The sequence below is a fragment of the Bombina bombina genome, chromosome 3 (genome assembly GCF_027579735.1).
Source record: "Bombina bombina isolate aBomBom1 chromosome 3, aBomBom1.pri, whole genome shotgun sequence".
NCBI lineage: Eukaryota > Metazoa > Chordata > Amphibia > Anura > Bombinatoridae > Bombina > Bombina bombina.
The window spans coordinates 977,135,137-977,159,658 of NC_069501.1; positions in this window are offsets into that span (position 1 = coordinate 977,135,137).

A 24,522-nucleotide genomic window follows, 5' to 3' on the forward strand; every position below is an offset into this window, starting at 1 on the left:
AAGTATTTAAGGGAGTCAGTTTTGAGTTTTAGGGGGCAGACTTCTGAAAGCCTCGCAAATGCATCCTGCCCAAGGGACATATTTAATAATTCCGATTTGGATGTATTCACTGCAAAATTGAAGCAATTTCCAAAATTATTTAACTCCTGCATGATTTCCTTCAAGGATTAGGTCGGGTCTGTAATCGTAAAAAGAACGTTGTTGGCATATAACGCGATCTGAAAGCTATGTGGGCCAATTTCGATTCCTCTTATTAGATGATTGTACCGGACATGTGCTGCCATCACTTCCATGGTAAGGATGAACAGCAAGGGAGACAAGGGGCAACCTTGCTTGTTCCGTTGCCAATCTTAAATGGGTGTGATAAAATACCATTTGCTTTTACCTTTGCGGTAGGGTGTGCATATAGGCTAAGTATTCTATGGAGCATGCAGGGGCCTATCCCTATTTCAACCAATGTTTCTTTGAGGAATTGCCAATCGAGCCTATCGAAAGCCTTCTCGGCATCGGTTGCCAAGAAGACCGCCGGTATTTTGTGATGTTTGGCATATGACATGAGGGTCAGAGCTCTTATCGTATTATCCCTCGCTTCTCTATGGGGTATGAAAACTACTTGATCAGTGTGAATAATGTCCTTGAGTATTCCATTTAATATCTTAGCTAAAATCTTACCTAGTATTTTTAAATCTGTATTCAATAACGATATGGGTCTATAGTTTTTGGTGTCTGTAGGGGTTTTGTCCTGTTTTAAAATAACTGATATATGGGCCTGTTGCATCTCTGCGGGCAATGGTCGTCCTTCGTCAATAGTCTGAAACAGGTTTAAGAGGTGTGGTGCCAGAGAGGACCTCTCCACCCCTGCTCTCTCTCCCTCTGTCCTTTCTCATGTCAGCGACTGCTTATCTGGTATTTCTTCCTGGATGGCCTCTCACCACCTAAAGATTAACATGTCCAAGACTGAGCTCCTTCTTATCTCCCCCTCAAGCTCTACGCCGACCTGTGACTTCTCTATCCCTGTTGACGGCATCACCATTTCCCCATCGTCCCCAAGTCCGCTGCCTCGGAGTTACACTTGACTCAAATCTATCCTTCACCCCCCATATCCAATCGCTTTCTACATCCTGCTGCAACCATCTACGCAACATTTCCAAGATTCAACCTTTTCTGTGCGATAACACCACAAAGCAAATAATCCACTCCCTTGTTATTTCCCGACTTGACTACTGCAATAACCTACTTACTGGCCTTCCTCTTTAACACCTCTCCCCTCTTCAATCCATCCTAAATGCCTCTGCCAGACTGATCCACCTTTCCCGTCGCTCTGTATCTGCTGCACCTCTCTGTGAGTCCCTTCATTGGCTCCCCATACACAGCAGAATTAAATTCAAAATTCTCACCCTTGCATACAAAGCACTCACCAACTCCGCTCCCCTCTACCTATCCTCTCTAATCAACAAGTATACTCCAGCCCGCTCACTAAGATCCAATAATGACCTGCTCCTTGCTTCTGCGACTATCACCTCCTCTGATGCTAGACTGCAGGACTTCTGTCGTGCAGCACCTACCCTCTGGAACACTCTCCCTCGTGCTGTCAGACTTTGCCCAAATCTTTCTTCCTTTAAATGCTCTCTGAAGACTTTTCTGTTCAGAGAAGCCTACCATCCAACTCAATAATATTCCTTTTACCTAAAAACATTTCCCTCCTCTAACTCTGCATTAACATCTTTCTCAATCTTGCAGTCCTCACCTCATGTTTCCCAACCTCCTACCCTTCTAGATTGTAAGTTCCCACGGGAATAGGGCCCTCGATTCCTCCTGTATGTGTTTGTAAATTCTGTCCTTTCTCTAAGTCTTAGAAGTTTTATACTTTTGTTTTATTTAAATGATCTGTATCCATGGACAGCGCTGCGGAATATGATGGCGCTTCATAAATAAAGTATAATAATAATAATAATAATATAATAATAATCTATATACTTTATAATATATGTTGGTTAACCTATCTGGGCCCGGGCTCTTCCCTGAGGGTAGATCAGCTATAACTGAGAGGATTTCTTGTAGCGAGATAGGGGCCTCAAATTCCTCTTTTAGTGATGTCTGGATTTTTGGTAAATTAGCCTTTCTGATATAGTTTTGTATGTAAATTAGTCTACTTGGGGATTGGTCTGTCTGTATGTTATATAGCTCTGAGTAATAAACACCAAATTGGTCCACAATTTCTTTGCTGTCAATCAGATTTTGGCCTAGTGGTGTTATCAGCTTACTGATATGGGATTTCATAGTTTGTTCATTAAGAAGCCTAGCTAGTCTTGGCCCTGCCCTGTTGCCTTCAAAAAAGTAGGTTTTCCTCAACGCTAGTGCCTTTCTCTGTGCTTCCTTACTCTGTGCTTCCTTAGTCAAAATCATGTTGATGTCTTGTCTTACTTTGGTTAAGTGTGTTAATAGTATTTTATCTGATGGGTTGTTCTTGTGTTGTATTTCCAGTCCGTTTAATTGAGTCATCAATTTCGTTATAGAGGAATTGTAGTTTTTCCTTAATATGGCTTTTTGTTTAATGCATTCTGCTCTAATGAACGCCTTATGTGCTTCCCAGACAAAACTAGGGTGTGTATCACTATTACTGTTAAATAGAAAATATTCCCTAATTGCTTTTTGTAACACTTCCTGAACTGGAGGGTAATGAAGAAGGGAATTATCCAGTCTCCACACAAAAGGTATCATCGGTGCATCCGGCCATTCTAATTCTAAACTAATGGCGGAATGGTCAGACCATGCTGTAGCACGAATCTCTGTGTCTTTTAGAAGGGACAAGTGATTCCTATAAAGAAACCGGTAGTCAATACGAGTGTATGAAGCCCAGGGATGGGAATAAAATGTGTAATTATGTTGTGTTGGGTGTTGCACCCTCCATGTATCCACCAAACCCAGAGAGTCCATACATGAGAAAACAGAGTTTGGTGCCCTAGTCCTTGCCTGCCCGCGTTTTGTGGATGAGTCTAGAGAAGGGTCCAGTGTAACATTGAGATCCCCTCCCATTATTATTGGGCCTCTCTTGTGTTCTAAAACAAGAGAGAACAGCTTTTGAAAAAATCTGTGCCTGCGACTAAGAGGGGCATAAACATTAACCAAAGTAATTGGTTTATTGAATAAGAGGCCTGCCAGAATTAAAATCCTTCCCTCTGTGTCAGTAACTTTGCTACTTAGCTGGAAGTCTAAATTCTTGTGGAATAAGGTACTAACACCTTGTTTTTTAATGTGGTATGCATTATGGAAACCTGTGGGAAAGTCTTTCGAAACCAAAGAGGGTTCCGCGCCTGCAACAAAGTGAGTTTCCTGGAGAAATATAATTGAACGAGAGTGCTTGGAAAAATGTTTTAGGGCCACTGAGCGCTTGGTTGGAGAGTTAAGTCCTTTGACGTTTTGTGATATAACCTGTATTCTAGGCACCGTCATGATCATATCTAGAGGGGGCTGTAAGTATCCTTCGGGGTTCGCTTACCTGCTGAAGACAGCATCATGGAGGTCGGAGGTATCCCCCACAGTCTGGTCCTATAAATAAGACTACTGCTGAGAAGAGGTGATCAAGGTAGTAGAAGAGATACCTTCCCTTATTTGGAGGTCTGAGGGAGACAAGCACGTAAGTACATTCAACCAGTATAACAAACATACAATAACAAAAACATAGATAAAACAAATAACGAAAATTCCTATAATTATTCATTACAGAAATAAAGACTAAGAGATTTCTGCTCAGGTTGTAAATAAGCTGCGAGTGGGTGGGGGGGATTAAGGCTGATGGCTTTGCCTTTCCACTCTAAAATGGGTAATAATTACTCTTATCTTATCAATCAATGATATCTATATCACTCAACTGGGTTTACATTACAGAAGCTAGCTAATCTCAACTATATATCCTTTTCTAAAAACTATAAATATAATATGAGTGACTTCAGTCATAAATACTTCATGTTGGGTCTGCATGGTGTGCAGAAGAGGCAAAACCAGATGTCTCGGTGTTCCTTCTTTTCTTAGGCATTGTGGACCAGTTCCTTCTTTGGGGTTTAGGTGTTGTCGGCCCTAGATGGTTCCTGCCTTTAACAGTGTCTGAAATCTTGGATAAGGATGGTAATGCTATATTTAATTGTTTGTAAAACAGTTCCAAGTCCTCCGGCCCTCTGCATATGTAAGTTTTCTCATCTTTCAGGACCTTAATGGTGAAGGGGAATCCCCAGCGGTATGATATCCCCAGATCCTGGAGGTGCAATGTTAAATACCTGGCCTCTTTGCGTTTAGCCAAAGTGATTGGGCTAAGGTCTGGGTAAATCTGTATAGTATCTTCTCCGAAGTGAAGAGGCGATTTTTTCCTGGCCGCCTGGAGAAGTTTCTCCTTGTCTGTGAACCTATGGCAGCAGAGGATCACGTCCCTAGGAGGTAAGTTATCAGGAGGTTTCGGCCTCAAGGCTCTATGAGCTCTGTCAAGGTTGATGGGCTCCTTTTCCGGATCCAATAAGTATTTGAACAGATTTTGGAGATAGGAGGGTAATTGCTGCGGCAAAATCTGCTCTGGGATGCCACAAATCCGAAGATTTCGGCGGCGGCCCCTGTTATCAAGGTCCTCCATTTGCACCTGCAATTGATCAATAGCCTCGTGCTGATATTGAAATGCCTGTGTTGTGTTATCTGAGGATTTATTTGTTTCTTCCATTTGCTCTTCTAATTTCAATACTCTATCTCCCAGTTCTTGAATGTCTCTTTTTACCTCTGCTAGACCATCTTTGATGGCCCTGCTAACTTGTTGCATAATAGCTGAGAGATCTGCTTTAGTAGACAATGCTTGGAGGTCGGCACAGGTTATTGGTGTTGTGTCATCCAGTGCAGGTGTGGTGTCCTGTTGGTCAGGAGTTAGTGTTCCCAACTCCCCAGCTGGGGATGTGTCTTGACTTTTGAAGTACGAGTTTAGCTTACCTCCTGCCCCTGTATTTCCCTTAGATAATTTGTCTGCTTTATTTTTATTTTTTGAGGCCATCATATATATAGCGTCTCTATAAATTTCCTCCTTAAACTGTGTGCGGCCTTGTAGTGTGCAAAGTGATAACGTTATGGGTCTCCAGGTCACAATGATCCTGTGCAACACAGGTTACGTCTTAGGAATCAGTAGGTCTCCTAGGCCCGTTATGCCATATGTGTGTGATTGGCTTGCGGTTTTTACAGGTCCAAATCAGAGGTCCCTTGGTGTGTTTATAGAGTAAGGCCTGCTCCTCCCTCAGCCGTTCAATATCACGGGCCCAGTCCCAATAGCGGGGCAGTGTGTGTTATGGGCTGCTGTTAGTTATCTGCAGTTAAGAGGCACCCGGTATATATATATATATGACTGACCGTTTTGTAACTTTGTTCACAACTTTCTAGGTAGTTACCTGCGCCAGTATTGTAAGCTTTCCGTGTGGCGATGTTCAGTATCCCCGGCAGATTCACAGAGCTATGGTTGTTCCGGAAAGAACTGTACGCCGCTCTCTTCTCACATGCGGCATTCAGAGCGACCGTGATCTGTTTATTGCTGCGTCACACACCTCTCTGCTTGCCCCTGCTAGGCCTCAGTCCGCAACAATAGTTATGCCGTTTTCAGGGATTCGTTTAACTATTTTTACAGCATACTCAGAGTTTCACTGTTTATTCTTGGTGGGAATGTACCCAGTTGATGGTGAACTACAAGCTATAAAATGCCCATTAGGGCTGTCTAAGCCGGAGTTTTATCTGAATGCGACCATTTACTTTGCTGGTCGGCTCCGCCCCCCAGACACTGCAAATTTTAAACATATATGGTGGACTTGCCCAATAGTCCAATCTTTTTGTCTCTCCCTTAAATCTGAGATCGAAAAAGTAATAAACATGACTCTTCCTACAACACCATGGATATTCCTTTTTAATAAATTCCCAAAAATTACATGCAAATTGAAGTGCACACTCCTTACTATCATGATTGACTCAGCAAAAAAATTAAATCTATTAAACTGGAAAAAGATCAATCTACCTTCTCTCACTGCATGGAAAACCAAGATAACACACTTTCTTCACCTGGAAAAATATCACTATTCACACACCAAACAAATATAAGAATATCATGATATACTCTTCCTATGGGAAGAATATTTAAACAGTTCAACATAGTACACCTCGTCTCACACTTTGCAGACCAGCACGGCCTTTTACAGTGTAATTTTCCCATTTCCCCTCTTCTTGTGTTTAGCACATTTCATACACAGTGATAATAAATAACGGTGAAGCTTGTTAAGAGGATATTAATCTACTGTTTTGTACACTAATAATTTGTTACTTTCTACTAGTATATGTCTGGTACTTGTGATCCAAACCATTAATATTTACCAATCTCGGGCGCGATCAAATATACAGCTCAGGTTTCGGTGCAAGCGTGGAAACCTGCGCCGCCCGTAATTTTACCTCGCACATCGGGTTATTACATATATGGCTCCAGCATTTCCTAAGTGGCGTAAGTCTGATAAACTAGTGATGTCCAGAAATAAGAGTAAATTAAAATTTCTGGAGTCGCCAGTGACTTACAGCACTTTAGAAACTGCCGGCGCCTAAGAAAAGTAAAGATAATTTTAAATCTCCCGTAACAGTCTAACACGCCTCCCAAAAATAAGCCCAACACGTATACCCCTATATCCCTAATCCCCCTTCTCACTACTAATAATAAATGTATTAACCCCTAGACCGACAACCCCCCACAACGCAATATGCCTATTTAAACTATTAACCCCTAAACCGCCAAAGCCCACAACGCCATTAACCTATTTAAGTATTAACCCCTAAACTGCCATAGCCCACATAGCCTATTCAATGTATTAACCCCTAATCTGCCGCCGCTAACGTCGCCGCCACTATATTAAAGTTATTAACCCCTAAACCTAAGTCTAACCCTAACCCTAACACCCCCCTAACTTAAATATTATATAAATAAATCTAAATAAAAGTACTATTATTAACTCAATTATTCCTATTTAAAACTAAATACTTACCTATAAAATAAACCCTAAGATAGCTACAATATAATTAATAGTTACATTGTAGCTAGCTTAGGGTTTATTTTACAGGCAAATTTGTATTTATTTTAACTAGGTAGAATAGTTATTAAATAGTTATTAACTATTTAATAGCTACCTAGTTAAAATAAATACAAATTTACCTGTAAAATAAATCCTAACCTAAGTTACAATTACACCTAACACTACACTATCATTAAATAAATTAAATTAATTAACTACAATTACCTAAAATTAAATAATTAAATACAATTAAATAAAATAAACTAAAGTACAAAAAAAAACAACACTAAATTACAGAAAAAAAATACAAGAAGTTTAAACTAATTACACCTAATCTAAGCCCCCTAATAACATAAAAAGCCCCCCAAAATAATAAAAATCCCTACCCTATACTAAATTACAAATAGCCCTTAAAAGGGCTTTTTGCGGGGCATTGCCCCAAAGTAATCGGTTCTTTTACCTGTAAAAAAAAAAAATACAATACCCCCCCCACATTAAAACCCACCATATAGTTTAGTTTTTAGTTATTACTTGCAGTGTGGGTTTGATGGCGGATATAGGGGTTAATAGACTTTATTAGTTATTGACGTCATTTAAAGGAATATTCATTCATCGGGTAGTCGTCGTGCTGGAAGGATGCTCCGCGTCGGCTGGATTGAATATGGACCCGCTCCGCTCCAGATGGATGAAGATAGAAGATGCCGCCTGGATGAAGACTTCTGCCCATCTGGAGGTCCTCTTCTGCCCGAATCGGATGAAGACTTCTGCCCACTTGTGCCCGGCTGGGTGAAGACGGCTCAAGGTAGGGTGATCTTCAAGGGGTTAGTGTTAGTTTTTATTAAGGGGGGTTTGGGTGGGTTTTAGAGTAGGGTTGGGTGTGTGGGTGGTGGGTTTTAATGTTTGGGGGGGTATTGTATTTTTTTTTTTTACAGGTAAAAGAGCTGATTACTTTGGGGCAATGCCCTGCAAAAAGCCCTTTTAAGGGCTATTTGTAATTTAGTATAGGGTAGGGAATTTTATTATTTTGGGGGGCTTTTATTTTATTAGGGGGCTTAGATTAGGTGTAATTAGTTTAAACTTCTTGTCATTTTTTCCTGTAATTTAGTGTTTGTTTGTTTTTGTACTTTATTTTATTTAATTGTGTTTAATTTTAGGTAATTGTAGTTAATTTATTTAATGATAGTGTAGTGTTAGGTGTAATTGTAACTTAGGTTAGGATTTATTTTACAAGTAAATTTGTATTTATTTTAACTAGGTAGCTATTAAATAGTTAACTATGTAATAACTATTCTACCTAGTTAAAATAAATACAAACTTGCCTGTAAAATAAAAATAAATCTTAAAATAGCTACAATGTAATTATTAATTATATTGTAGCTATCTTAGGGTTTATTTTATAGGTAAGTATTTCGTTTTAAATAGGAATAATTGAGTTAATATTAGTAAATTTATTTATATTTATTTAAATAATATTTAAGTTAGGGGGGTGTTAGGGTTAGACTTAACCCTTTAATAGGTTTAGGGGTTAATAACTTTATTATAGTGGCGGCGACGTTGGCGGCGGCAGATTAGGGGTTAATACATTTAATAGGCTATGTGGGCTATCGCGGTTTAGGGGTTAATACTTGAATAGGTTAATAGCATTGTGGGCTCTGGCGGTTTAGGGGTTAATACTTGAATAGGTTAATGGCATTGTGGGCTATGGCGATTTCGGGGTTAATAATTTAGTTATTACTTGCAGTGTGGGTTTGATGGCGAATATAGGGGTTAATAGACTTTATTAGTTATTGCAGTGGGGGATTGCGGTTGACAGGTAGATAGACATTGCGCATGCGTTAGTTGATTTTTTTGCAGGCATTTTATGGAGTTACAGTGCTCCCATACTCAGCGCAAGGCTTGCTACGGCTGCCTTTTATGGCGAGGTAAAAATGGAGTAAGATTTCTCCATTTTCGCCACGTAAGTCCTTGTGCTGGATATTGGATACCGATTTACGACGCGGTCCCATGTTAGCTTATGGGAGTAAAAATTGCAGGCGATAGGTGAAATATATGTGTCGCATTTATATGCGGCGCTGTATATAGGATACCAAACCCGCGCAAAAGCCGGCAACGCTGCATATGTAATAGAGGCCCTCGAGTAAAATTGGCTGTGTAGATGTATTATTGTTGTAACGATTAATGTTAATTGGAATCAAAATTGTTTTTTCTTTATGCTTGGAATTGTATACCTTGTAACTTCCTCAATAAAATATGAAAATTCAAAAAAAAAAATGATAAATAATACATCATGCAATAAATTCCTATTAAGTATAAGTCACTGCTTAGTGCTTTTTTATTACAAGAATGAAAAAGGCTGTTTCATATCCCTTTAAGGTAGTTTAGGTGTTATATAGAGGAAGTCAAACTCCTTTAATGCTTTATGCATTTCTCTAACTTTTGCAACACCTAAGGGTCCAGTAACAGGAGTTCATCACATTTCCAGAGAAAAATAGAATAGAGAGTACTTCAGACAAGTTTACATATCAAAGCACTTGCCGAGTGCTAAACCATGCAATATAACTAATATCCAATTTAGACAGACTTTAACCCTTGGTCAAGGACTATATAGTCTAAACAGAAATATGATTTTATTGCGGTTAGAGAAGAATGTTTAATACACTTAAAAGGGACACTAAAGACTAAATAAGTTTCATGCACCCAGCTCTAATAACGCGTGCTGCCATTATGGAACCTAGGTTACACTGCAAACAAATCAGCACTGGAGTGTAGTGAAAAATAAAGTTCAAAATGCAACACCCATGACTAGAAGGAGGCGCGGATTTTCTTCAATGCTATGTTTATTACATGTATTTAGTGTTAAATGTCCCTTTAAAGGGACACTCAATTCAAAATTAAACTTTCATTAATCAAACAGAGCAAACAATTTTCAATTTACTTCCATTACCAAATGTGAACAGACTTTTTATATTTACATTTTTTGAGTCACTGGCTCCTACTGAAGATTTGTGATTGGCTGATGGCTGTCACATGGTACAGAAGAGTGGAAATAGACATAACAATGAAATTTGGCAGAAAAAAATCTACTACTCATTTAAGTTCAGACTTGGGGGTAGATTTAGTAATGTGCGGATGGACATGATTCTCTGTAGCGATCATGTCCGCCGCACATCGATAAATAATATAATAACATATAATATTAATTTGCGATTTATATAGTGCTTTTCTCTCTTTGAGACTCAAAGCACTTTACAAGTATACCAACATAAAGACATAAAAGTTAGGAGTTTCTGAAGGTCAGATAAGAGGACTGAATGCCTGATGGAAGAGGTGGGTCTTTAGCTTTTTTTAAAAGTCTGTAAGGACGGTGCCTCTCTGATTGCGCACACGGTAAAGAGTTCCAGAAAGTAGGGGCAGCGTGGCAGAATGCTCTGGAGCCTGAGTTTGTCCTTATTCTTGGCACTGAGAGGAAGGATGTGTTGGCTGACCTAAGTGAACAGAATGGGATGTAGGGTGTCAGGAGCTCTTTCAGGTACTGTAGGCCTTGGTTGTTAAAGGCTTTGAAGGTCAGCAGGTTAATTTTAAAATATGTTTGCCATTTAATTGGAAGCCAATGCAGGGAGTAGAGAACAGGTAATAGGTCAGTAGTCTGGCTGCTGCATTTTGTACCGTCTGAAGGCCGAGAGCCGACAGCATTTATCATTGCACAAGCAAGTTTGTTTAATGCCTCCCCCCTGCAGATTTGCGGTCAATCAACCCGATCGTATGTGATCGGGCTGATTGCTGTACGCTGCCTCAGAGGTGGCGCATGGGTTAAGGAGCAGCGGTCTTAAGACCACTGCTTCTTAACACCTCTTTCCGGCGAGCCTGAAGGCTCGCGCGGGAACAGGTGCATTCAGGTCCATTCGGCCCTTAATAAATCGGCCCCTAAGTGCTATTGTATTGTCTTTTTTATCATGCATTTGTTGATTATGCAGATTTACTGTATTTACTTGTCATTTAAGATGGAGATATCTCCAAATATAATGAAAAGCTACGCCTCTAAGCGTAAACTACGCTAAGCAAAAAGTCATTTTAGGTACTTGCAGTTTAGCATTGGATCTATTGATAGAAGCTTGCAGTGACATATTCAAATCTGCCTGGTAAAAGATTGCATATCAAAATACATATTATAAAAACTCAACAAGATTTTTATGACATAAGACTAAAAAGGCTACATTTTTATTTCTGATGGGAACTGAATCTTTTGACATTTTGGGAGATAATAGTAAGATGATGTTTCTGTGCTTGTGATATGGGCATTATCTTAGTTCATGTGAATCCCACACCTGTTGGCAAGAAAATTTGTAAAACATAATGCTAATCAATACATTCAGTAAAATCTTAATCTTAGTATTAGAAGATTACACACAATAGACTGCAATATTAAGGGTTTTGTTTAAAGCAGAAGAAGGGGCGGAACTACAATTGGTGCAGCAGATGCAGTGGCACCAGGGCTCAATTGCTGGAGGGGCCAATAGTAGCTAGTCTATAGATAGGTGTGTGTAGGATGTGTACAATCCTAATGCAGGTTGCAGGTCCATCTGTCTGTCTGTCTGTCTATCTATCTATATTATTACTATTGCTCACTGCTGAGTTACCTTTGGGAGGCCAAAAACACATTTTGCACCAGGGCCCTCTGTTGAGTAGGTCCGCTACTGAGCATAAGAAACTATTTTGCAGTAAAGTATCAGCAGACAATGGGATATGGCAGTTATGCTGGACTGATGATTGTAAGGGCACTTGCAGAGGTGTCACACAGTTTTCAGGACTTCCTGTCCCGTGCCTGTACTGCGAGCGGATGGAGAGAGCTGTCAGTGTTGCACTCCACCCCTACCGAGACAATGCAATCAGAGACAGGAAGTGCATAAGCCTCCCTCCACTTACCAGCACACAGAATCAAAGAGATCAAGGCAAGGAAAAGACATATTAAAGTCTTCCACTTATAGAGTGGGACACCCCTGCAGAAAGTAAATAATAGTGTCAACTAAAAAAGCAAGACAATGCCTAAAAATAGACTATTGCAATATTTGCAGTATCCCCTTTCTATTCCAATTAAAAAATAAATAAAAATAAGTTAAAAAGGAAACTAATAATGAGATAGCCATTCTCAAACTTTTAGTTTTTTTGCAAGTAAGTATAATGATATACGGTTAATATATACCAGGCCTCAACCACATAAAACTATAAGAAGTTGATCAAAATCTGTCAGCGATTTGGCTTTCCGACATTAGTCATAGTCAGGTAATCAGAATACAAAATTGATTTGTTTGTCAAAACCTCGCAGCCACAACGGGAAAGCTCCTGAAAAGCCCTTTACGTGTGTTAAAGACCACAGTAGAATTGTTTAATCAACAAAAGTATAATTAAAAGACAATGCAATGGCACTTACTCTGAATTCCATATGAGCGGTAGTTTTTCCCCCTGACAACATTTGCTTACATTTCATACCCCTGTATCATGTGACAGCCCTCAGCCAAACACAAAATGCTAATACATATATAGTGAGAACACTTGCACGTGCTCAGTAGGAGCTGGTGCCTTCAGAAAGTGTGCATATAAAAAGACTGCACAATTTAATAATGGAAGGAAAATTTGAAAGTTTAAAATGTCGTGCTCTGTCTGAATCATGAAAATTTAATTTTGACTTTAGGGTTCCATTAACAGGACAGTATAGAGTAAAATTAGGTTCCTTATGTGTTTCTAATTACTTGTTATAGCAGCTGCAGAGTTTAACATGTATGGGCAATTGTGCATTTAGGTATATTTTTGTATATAAAGTAGCTGTTCCTGCAGAAACCACAACCCAATACAGGGCTAGATTATGAGTGGAGCGCAAATTAGTGCTCCTGCTAGCACGTTCACTACACTAGAAGAAAGATTTTTGCACTTGTCGTGTATTACAAAATGAAAGTAAAAAGTTTTCGCAAGAACACTAGCCCGACGCACACAAAAAGCTGAACTTCGAATATCGCAAATGCGTTAATGTATTCCCCCATAGATTTAAATAAAGCAAAAAAAGTGGAAAAATAAAGAATATGTTCTATTTATTCTTTTATATATATATATATATATATATATATATATATATATATATATATATATATATATATATATATATATATATACAAAAAACACGGAAGGAAACTGCACTCTCAGACCGGACTGGGTACACATCCCATGACCCTGCAACATGCACAGCACTGGGTGCACAATAGCACTCTCATGAAGCTGTACTGTAACCAGAGTCACAGACAGTTAACCCCAGACAGGTCTGGGTGCAAGGCCCATAGGGAAAATTACAAAACAAATTAATACAGCACACAGAGAAAGTCCAGCACTCACTTACAAGCTGGACTTTCTCTGCTGTATTAATTTGTTTTGTAATTTTCCCTATGGGCCTTGCACCCAGACCTGTCTGGGGTTAACTGCCTGTGACTCTTGGGACAGTGCAGCTTCCTGAGAGTGCTATTGTGCACCCAGGACTGTGCATGTTGCAGGGTCTTCGGATGTGTACCCAGTCCGGTCTGAGAGTGCAGTCCCCTTCCGTGTTTTGTATATGTCTAGGGTGATTACATAAGCCTGTGCACCCTTCACTTGTTCCCAGTTTGTTGGATTGAAAGCTTGCATTGTGTGGCTGTTTAGGGACTCAGGTTTTGGAAGAGACCTTGACACGGTACCTGGGCTTATCCCATTTGGCCAGATGCGGTAACTAACTCTTCCATTTTTGCTTTTAATCTTAGCTGAGAGTTTGTGAATGCTGGACTTTCTCTGTGTGCTGTATATATATATATATATATATATATATATATATAATACACACATATATACATATATATTTAATTGTATATAGATACATTTGTACATACATACATACATATATTTAGATATATATATATATATAAATATATCAATGAATAAATATATATAATTCACTCTCCACATACAATTTTAAACAACTTTCCAATTTCCTTCTATTCTCAAATTTGCTTCATTCTCTTGTTATCCTTTGCTGAAGGAACAGCATTGCACTACTGTAGCTAGCGGAACACATCTATTTAGCCAATCACAAGAGACCAATGTGTGCAGGCACCAATTAGCAGCTAGCTCCCACTAGTGTAGGATATGTGCAAATTCTTTTCCAACAAGGGATACCAAGAGAACAAAGCACATTTGAAAATAGAAGTCAATTTTAAAGTGTTTTAAAATTAAATGCTCTATCTGAATCATGCAACTTAAATGTTTACTTTCCTATCCCATTAAAATATCCATTGATTGCAAATAAATACATATGATACTCTGATTACATGTTATGTTCGCAATTATTCCTGCTCAGAATATTAATACATTTACAATATATACATATAGTGGTATAAATAAACACAGAGATATGACAGACAACATTGTTTAGAACAAAAAAAAAAAGAACTTAGGATCATATAAATATGTTTGCAAAAGATATCTGACATAATATACATGACATGTATATATATGTGTGTGTATATACATACTAAAACATGTATGTACAATATTAAAAATCATTAACATAATTCACTCTCCACTTTGCACCAAATATGTTGCTACTTGTTATATTCGCAATTAGTACTGCTCAGAAAAAGAATACATTTACACTATATACAATAATGTGCTAAAGAGAAATGTGCTTGTTCGTGGACAGTAATGAAATGGTATTAATAAAGTTGGGAAAATCCTGAATAGCCGCGAGATCGATGACTGTTAGTTAGCAACAGTCCGATGCTCTTCGCATCGTACTTGACGCGCGTGTTTTTGACTTTTTTTTATAAATAAGGAGATCATATTCAGATCCGCGGCCGCAATGTTTGGCGAGCGTATTGACGCCCGCGAATGCAACATAGTTGACACTTTGATAAATAGGCCCCATAGTGTTTATATGTGTGTACATATGTATTTATTATTATTATACTTTATTTATGAAGCGCCAACATATTCTGCAGCGCTGTCCATGGGTAGAATTAATTTAAATAAAACAATGATATAAAAATTGTAAGAGACAAGACAAAACTTGACGAACGAATACAGGAGCAATTGAGGGCCCTATTTCTGTGGGAACTTACAATCTAGAAGAGTAGGAGGTTGAGAAACAGGAGGTTAGGACTGCAAGAGTGAGAATGATGGTAATACAGAGTTAGATAAGGCAAAATATTAGGTAAGTGGAATTAATTTATTACTGATTTGGGTAGTAGGATTCTCTGAACAAAAATGTCTTCAGGGAGCATTTAAAAGAAGAAAGATTTATGTATTTATTTGTGTACAGAGAGGGAAAAAACTATTTTATCCCCTGCTGATTTTGTAAGTTTGCCCACTGACAAAGAAATGATCAGTCTATAATTTTAATGGTAGTTTTATTTGAACAGTAAGAGACAGAATAACAACAACAAAATCCAGAAAAACGCATTTCAAAAAAGTTATAAATTGATTTGCATTTTAATGAGTGAAATAAGTATTTGATCCCCTATCAATCAGCAAGATTTCTGGCTCCCAGGTGTCTTTATACAGGTAACGAACTGAGATTAGGAGCACTCTCTTAAAGGGAGTGCTCCTAATCTTGTTACCTGTATAAAAGACACCTGTCTACAGAAGCAATCAATCGGATTCCAAACGCTCCACCATGGCTAAGACCAAAGAGCTGTCCAATGATGTCAGGGACAAGATTGTAGACCTAAACAAGGCTGAAATGGGGTACAAGACCATCGCCAAGCAACTTGGTGAGAAGGTGACAACAGTTGGTGCAATTATTCGCAAATGGAAGAAACACAAAATAACTGTCAATCTCCCTCTGTCTGGGGCTCCATGCAAGATCTCACCTCGTGGAGTTTTAATGATCATGAGAACGGCGAGGAATCAGCCCAGAACTGCACGGGAGGATCTTGTCAATGATCTCAAGGCACCTGGGACCATAGTCACCAAGAAAACAATTGGTAATACACTACGCAGTGAAGGACTGAAATCCTGCAGTGCCCGCAAGGTCCCCCTGCTCAAGAAAGCACATGTACAGGCCCGACTGAAGATTGCCAATGAACATCTGAATGATTCAGAGAAGAACTAGGTGAAAGTGTTGTGGTCAGATGAGACCAAAATCGAGCTCTTTGGTATCAACTCAACTCGCCGTGTTTGAAGGAGGAGGAATGCTGCCTATTATCTCAAGAACACAATCCCCGCCCTCAAACATGGAGGTGGAAACATTATACTTTGGGGGTGTTTTTCTGCTCAGGGGACAGGACAACTTCACTGACTCAAAGGGACGATGGACGGGCCATGTATCATCAAATCTTGGGTGAGAACCTCCTTCCCTCAGCCAGGGCATTGAAAATGGGTCGTAGATGGGTATTCCAGCATGACAATGACCCAAAACACGTAGCCAAGGCAACAAAGGAGTGGCTCAAGAAGATGCACATTAAGGTCCTGGAATGGCCTAGCCAGTCTCCAGACCTTAATCCTGTAGATAATCTGTGGATGGAGCTGAAGGTTCGAGTTGCAAAATGTCAGCCTCAAAACCTTAATTATTTGGAGAGGATCTGCAAAGAGGAGTGGGATAAAATCCCTCCTGAGATGTGTGCAAACCTGGTGGCCAACTACAAGAAACATCTGATCTCTGTGATTGCCAACAAGGGTTTTGCCACCAAGTAATAAGTCATGTTTTGCAAAGGGGTCAAATACTTATTTCACTCATTAAAATGCAAATCAATTTATAACTTTTTTGAAATGCGTTTTTCTGGATTTTTATTTGTTATTCTGTCTCTCACTGTTCAAATAAACCTATCATTAAAATTATAGACTGACCATTTCTTTGTCAGTGGGCAAACTTACAAAATCAGCAGGGGATTAAATACTTTTTCCCCTCACTGTATATATGTATCTATGTACCACCCAAGCTCAGGTGTACTCATGACAGTGTAATGGAGTTGTGTATATAAAGCCAGGGAGTCTCATTCTATTATGAAGAGAAAAAGTAGGAATGATTCAGCCCATTAAGGCAAAGGACTGTAGTGTTAGGACCAGTCAACATTGGGACACCTTGTAAGTTGGTGACTGGCTAAGTAGAATATGGCCATATTGTGTGGCTTAGATCCCAATTATATTTAAAAGCATAGACGTTTTGCAGGCAATTTTTTGCAGCATTTAAAAATGTGTAGTTTATTTGCAAATGGATGTGCACCAGTACCCCCTGTTTTGTGTATTTATGTATTTATATCTGTATATATGTATTTACAAACACATATACACATATAGAAATATATGAATACCAGTGTTCTCCCCAGGACCTTTTTAGCCTATATTAAGCTAAAAATAGCTATTATCAAAAATGCTCAATTTTTATTGCTCAAATAATCATTAAATACATTTATCTTAAATTATGCAATTAATTTGTGCTTTACATTGCAGAATATTATATAATATTAGAAAATATTGCATTCTATGCTGATGCTTTATTCATTTTTATTAGTAATTTAAAAGAAAATATTCCAAAGTTACTAAATATCTTTGAGAACTTTAGTAGTTTTTCAGGGTATCGGATTAACATGTCTAACTCAGAAATTTTATGGATAATTAAAACTCAAAATTCTCTTAACCTACCATTTAAGGAAGCCAAGAATTATATTAGATATCTAGGGAATAACATTAGTTTGTGTCTAGAAATATGGTACGATTTAAACTACAAATATGTACATCTGAAAATACAGCATGATCTGAAGAATTGGATAGGTTTTCTATTGACGTTACATGGTAAAATAAATATAATTAAAATTATATTAGTCCCTAATGTGCTTTATATTATGCAAAATTTGGTTAAAGTTCATAAATTAACTCAGCTTTTAGAGAATTTCTTCAGGGAAAGAACAAATCTAAGCTCTCAATACATAGATTATCTCAAGAGAGTAAATATGCAGAAGGTGGTCTCCCTTTTGTGTGTAAATATAACTGGATTTGTTTAGCTAAATTATTTCCAGACTGGTTCCTAGAAAGGGGTTATTACTCTTTAATAGAAGTTGAGTCTAGTATAGTGAAACCCATATCTTTGAAAACAGTCGCTCATCTAGAAGCTCAAAAATTCTCTCCGTTGCTAAAGGCAATGATTACCTTTAGGAATTCAATTATTGCTTGGCAAAAAAAGTTGTAGGTTTTTAAACATTAATTCTTATTCTTTAGTATATGTATCTATTGTTGCTAACTCAGAATTGTTTGAAAAGACACATTTCAGGGTTTTTCTAGATTGGAAAAGAAAGGGCTTAGAATATGTTATTAAATTAATAGAGGGAAATCAAGGAACTTTTAAAACATTTGCTATGATAAAACAAGAATTTGGCATTGCCAATAGAGATATTTTTTTTTTTTTTGCTTATTTGCAAGTAAGGCACAAATGGGCTTTGTTAAAGTACAAACAGTAATAATTGGAATTTGTTCGTAAAGGGGATCACTTTGTTTAATACTAGAAGGTATGCTATCTCGTATTGGTATAAAATTCTAACAGATAAAGAGGGAGAAGAAAATCTCAATATACTTTCTCAAAAATGGGTGAAGGATGTTGGGATAGTTAGCAATACCCTTATAAAAAATATTGACAGAGTATGGAAGGCAACCCTTTCTATGTCCTGGAGGGAATTCCACATAAAACTGATTAATAGGACTTATGTAATCCCTTATAATTTAACTCTCTTGAATAAGAATCAAGTTGTCGTATGCCCTAGATAAAAAATTTCCTTTGGCAAGTGTTATACATTGTTTATGGGACTGTCTGAAAATTAGGGTTTTTGGATTAGGATATAGTTTTGGTTAACTAAGATTATCAAAAAAACAATCTCCTTACAAAAGGAGGATATTTAATTTCTTATGGAAGGGAGTCAGGAAATAGCAAATGTGAGATTTATAAATTTCACAATTTTAAATAGCAGAAATTGTATTTTTTCTACATAGAAGTAAAAAAAGACCAAGCTTTACAATTTCTAGAAAAACGAAATTGGTAACTAAACAATATGATTTTATGATGAATGCTGAATTAGATATTCAGGTTGTTTTCACCAAATGGGGGCGTTTTATTAAAGCAATACCTCCAAATTTACAGAGACAGTATGTTGCTCCATTTTCAATACAGACTATGTACAAAATGCTATAATAAGAGGAGATTTGGTTTGGAATTAGAATGTTAATGGGACACTCAGGTCATAATTCAGATAGAGCAGTCATTTTTTTAACAACTTTTCAATTTACTTCCATTAACAAAATGTGCACAGTCTTTTTATATTTATGCTTTTTGAGTCACCAGCTCCTACTGAGCATGTGCAAGAATTCACAGACTATACGTATATGCATTTGTGATTGGCTGATGGCTGTCACATGATACAGGAGGAGTGGAAATAGACATAACTTTGAAATTTGTCAGAAAATAATCTACTAATCATCTGAAGCTCAGACTAAGTTCTATTACATTGTCTTTTGTATCATGCATTTGTTGATTATGCAAATCTACTGTATTTACTGGTCCTTTAAAGGGGTTTATTTATTATATTTTTTTTTATCCTCTGAAGATAAGGGGAGGACAGGGACATAAATGTGGTCTGAGAATTGAGAAGACATAAGAAAATATATGTTTATGGAAAAGAGTCCTGATTTATGTGGTGTAAGATATTTAGATACATGATATTATGATGTGTATTTCTTAGGATAGGTAGGAAGTACTCATGTCTTGTGGAAAACTTTTTTTATATATAATTCTAATGTAGTATATTGTACTTTTTATTTTTTTACTTCATTATTATTTTTTTTGTTTTCTCTGTTATTGACTCAATTAAAAAAAGATAAATAAAATAATAATAAAAATAGAAAACATTACACTGACCACACCCATCTACTTCATAATGCCACTTGGCTGGCAACATTTTCTGTGGAGAACACTGTATACATATATATATAAATATATAAGTGCATTGTAGTCCTTTGCAGTCAAGTAGGTGAAAACATGAAAAATCATATTTATGGAATATTCATATTTAATAAAGTTCTTAACTGTGTAAGTACTGTAAATATTTCACATTCCAATGTTCTTTACATAGGGGAATATGTTCTAAGTATTTATAAATAGATATTCCTATATATATATATATCTGTATACATCTATACCTGTATATAATTTTATATACAGTATATATACATACTATATATATATATATATATAGATATATATTTTACCAAAAATAATCTCATATATAACTGTAAATATATATGTACAGGGAGTGCAGAATTATTAGGCAAATAAGTATTTTGACCACATCATCCTCTTTATGCATGTTGTCTTACTCCAAGCTGTATAGGCTCGAAAGCCTACTACCAATTAAGCATATTAGGTGATGTGCATCTCTTTAATGAGAAGGGGTGTGGTCTAATGACATCAACACCCTATATCAGGTGTGCATAATTATTAGGCAACTTCCTTTCCTTTGGCAAAATGGGTCAAAAGAAGGACTTGACAGGCTCAGAAAAGTAAAAAATAGTGAGATATCTTGCAGAGGGATGCAGCACTCTTAAAATTGCAAAGCTTCTGAAGCGTGATCATCGAACAATCAAGCGTTTCATTCAAAATAGTCAACAGGGTCGCAAGAAGCGTGTGGAAAAACCAAGGCGCAAAATAACTGCCCATGAACTGAGAAAAGTCAAGCGTGCAGCTGCCAAGATGCCACTTGCCACCAGTTTGGCCATATTTCAGAGCTTCAACATCACTGGAGTGCCCAAAAGCACAAGGTGTTCAATACTCAGAGACATGGCCAAGGTAAGAAAGGCTGAAAGACGACCACCACTGAACAAGACACACAAGCTGAAACGTCAAGACTGGGCCAAGAAATATCTCAAGACTGATTTTTCTAAGGTTTTATGGACTGATGAAATGAGAGTGAGTCTTGATGGGCCAGATGGATGGGCCCGTGGCTGGATTGGTAAAGGGCAGAGAGCTCCAGTCCGACTCAGACGCCAGCAAGGTGGAGGTGGAGTACTGGTTTGGGCTGGTATCATCAAAGATGAGCTTGTGGGGCCTTTTCGGGTTGAGGATGGAGTCAAGCTCAACTCCCAGTCCTACTGCCAGTTTCTGGAAGACACCTTCTTCAAGCAGTGGTACAGGAAGAAGTCTGCATCCTTCAAGAAAAACATGATTTTCATGCAGGACAATGCTCCATCACACGCGTCCAAGTACTCCACAGCGTGGCTGGCAAGAAAGGGTATAAAAGAAGAAAATCTAATGACATGGCCTCCTTGTTCACCTGATCTGAACCCCATTGAGAACCTGTGGTCCATCATCAAATGTGAGATTTACAAGGAGGGAAAACAGTACACCTCTCTGAACAGTGTCTGGGAGGCTGTGGTTGCTGCTGCACGCAATGTTGATGGTGAACAGATCAAAACACTGACAGAATCCATGGATGGCAGGCTTTTGAGTGTCCTTGCAAAGAAAGGTGGCTATATTGGTCACTGATTTGTTTTTGTTTTGTTTTTGAATGTCAGAAATGTATATTTGTGAATGTTGAGATGTTATATTGGTTTCACTGGTAAAAATAAATAATTGAAATGGGTATATATTTGTTTTTTGTTAAGTTGCCTAATAATTATGCACAGTAATAGTCATCTGCACACACAGATATCCCCCTAAAATAGCTATAACTAAAAACAAACTAAAAACTACTTCCAAAACTATTCAGCTTTGATATTAATGAGTTTTTTGGGTTCATTGAGAACATGGTTGTTGTTCAATAATAAAATTAATCCTCAAAAATACAACTTGCCTAATAATTCTGCACTCCCTGTATATATGTGTGTAAATATATATGTATATATATATATATATATATTATTATTTTAATATATATTTTTTAAAATAATGTTATTTCCGATCTTAAAGGGACATCAAAATCATATCAGAAATATTATTATGAAGATATAGAAGACCCGTCTCAAGCAACATTACAACCCATGAACTTTTATTAAAGGGACACTAAACACAATTTTTTTCTTTCATGATTCAGATAGAGCATGTAATTTTAAGCAACTTTCTAACTTACGCCTATTATCAATTTTTCTTCGTTCTCTTGTTATCTTTATTTTAAAAAGAAGGCATCTAAGCTAAGGAGCCAGACAAATTCTGTTTCAGTACCCTAGACAGCACTTTTTTATTGGTGCTGTCCAATCAGCAAGGTCAACCCAGGTTGTTCTTAAAAAATGGGCCTGCATCTAAACTTACATTCTTGCTTTTCAAATAAAGACAGAAATAGAATGAAGAAATTTTGATAATAGGAGTAAATTAGAAATTTGCTATGATTTGCAAGCCAATCATATGAGTTATCTATGTGCAGTCATCAATCACCAACTACATTATTAATCTGCATATGCGCTTCATCCAAGGATATTTAAAAGATCAAGAGAAATTAAATATAGATAAAAAAATAAATATAAAACAAACAAAAAAAATATTACCACATTGCATTTTATTTATACATCATTCAACATATATTTTGCTTTCATGTCACTTCAAAATAATATTTAAATTAATACAGCTACACTATAATTTAGATTCATTATATATTTATTATAAAACTTTTTTTTTAAATAAATAAAAGAATTTAATTAAAATTTCTCGTGGCCTCCTGCAGGGCCCGCACAGCTCTGGAGACAATGTCCAGCCCCTCCACCAGCTGGCTAAATATATCAGCTAGGAAGGGCTCTGTCCGGATCCCCTGATCAAGATCTATAAAAATACAAAATAAAATATGTTATACAAATTCATTATCAAGATACAATTATTATAACCTTATAGTAAGTTTTCTTACATTTGACTCCAGCCACCTCATCTTGCATCCCTGGTGATAAGGCTGGGGCACCCCGTACTTGGTCGTCTGTCAGAGATGAAACACAAATCATTGTTAGTATGAGGAATATGTGACAAGGCTTATATTATACACAAAATTGTTGTTGAAAAACTTGTACAAACATTTGAATTTTAAAAATACAATCCATTACATGAACCTGCACCTTGAATGAACCTGTAGAAAAAAACATTTTGAACGTTAAATACTGCAAACATACGCCTAGATTTAGAGTTCTGTCGTTTTTTTCCAGCGCACCCTTAAGACAACGCTGGTTTTACGAGTTGTCTGAATGGCTGCGTTAGCCTCAGAAAAGGGAGCGTTGAGCATAATTTAGCTCCACTTCAACCCTCAATACCAGCGTTGCTTACGGTAGCGGTAAGCTGGTAAAACGTGCTTGTGCACAATATCACCATAGGAAACAATGGGGCTGAGCTGACTGAAAAAAAAAACACCTGCAAAAAAGCAGCGTTCAGCTCCTAAAGCAGCCCCATTGTTTCCTATGGGGAAACACTCTCTAAGTCTACACCTAACACCCTAACATGAACCCCGAGTCTAACCACCCCTAATCTTACACTTATTAACCCCTAATCTGCCGCCCCCGCTATCAATGACACCTACATTATATTATTAACCCCTAATCTGCCGCTCCGGACACCGCCGCAACCTACATTATAGCTATGAACCCCTAATCTGCTGTCCCTAACATCGCCGACACCTATATTATATTTATTACCCCCTAATCTGCTCCCCGCCAACGTCGCCGCCACCTACCTACACTTATTAACCCCTAATCTGCCGACTGGACATCGCCGCCACTATAATAAATGTATTAACCCCTAAACCGCCGGACTCCCGCCTCGCAAACACTATAATAAATTGTATTAACCCCTAATCTGAAGTTCAATCCGATTGGCTGATACAATCAGACAATCGGATTGACCTCACATTATATTGGCTGATCGGAACAGCCAATCAGATTTTTCCTACCTTAATTCCGATTGGCTGATAGAATCCTATCAGCCAATCGGAATTTGAGGGACGCCATCTTGGATTATGTCATTTAAAGGAACCGTCATTCATCAGGAAGTCGTCAGCCAGGATGGATGTTCCGCGTCGGAGGTCTTCAGGATGCTGCCGCTCCGCGCCGGATGGATGAAGATAGAAGATTCCGCTTGGATGAAGACTTCAATCAGATGGAAGACCTCTTCTGCCCCGCTTGGATGAAGACTTCAACCGGATGCTGTCCCTAACATCGCCGACACCTATATTATATTTATTATCCCCTAATCTGCCCCCCGCCAACGTCGCCGCCACCTACCTACACTTATTAACCCCTAATCTGCCGACTGGACATCGCCGCCACTATAATAAATGTATTAACCCCTAAACCGCCGCACTCCCGCCTCGCAAACACTATAATAAATTGTATTAAACCCCTAATCTGAAGTTCAATCCGATTGGCTGATCCAATCAGCCAATCGGATTGACCTCACATTCTATTGGCTGACCGGAACAGCCAATCAGATTTTTCCTAC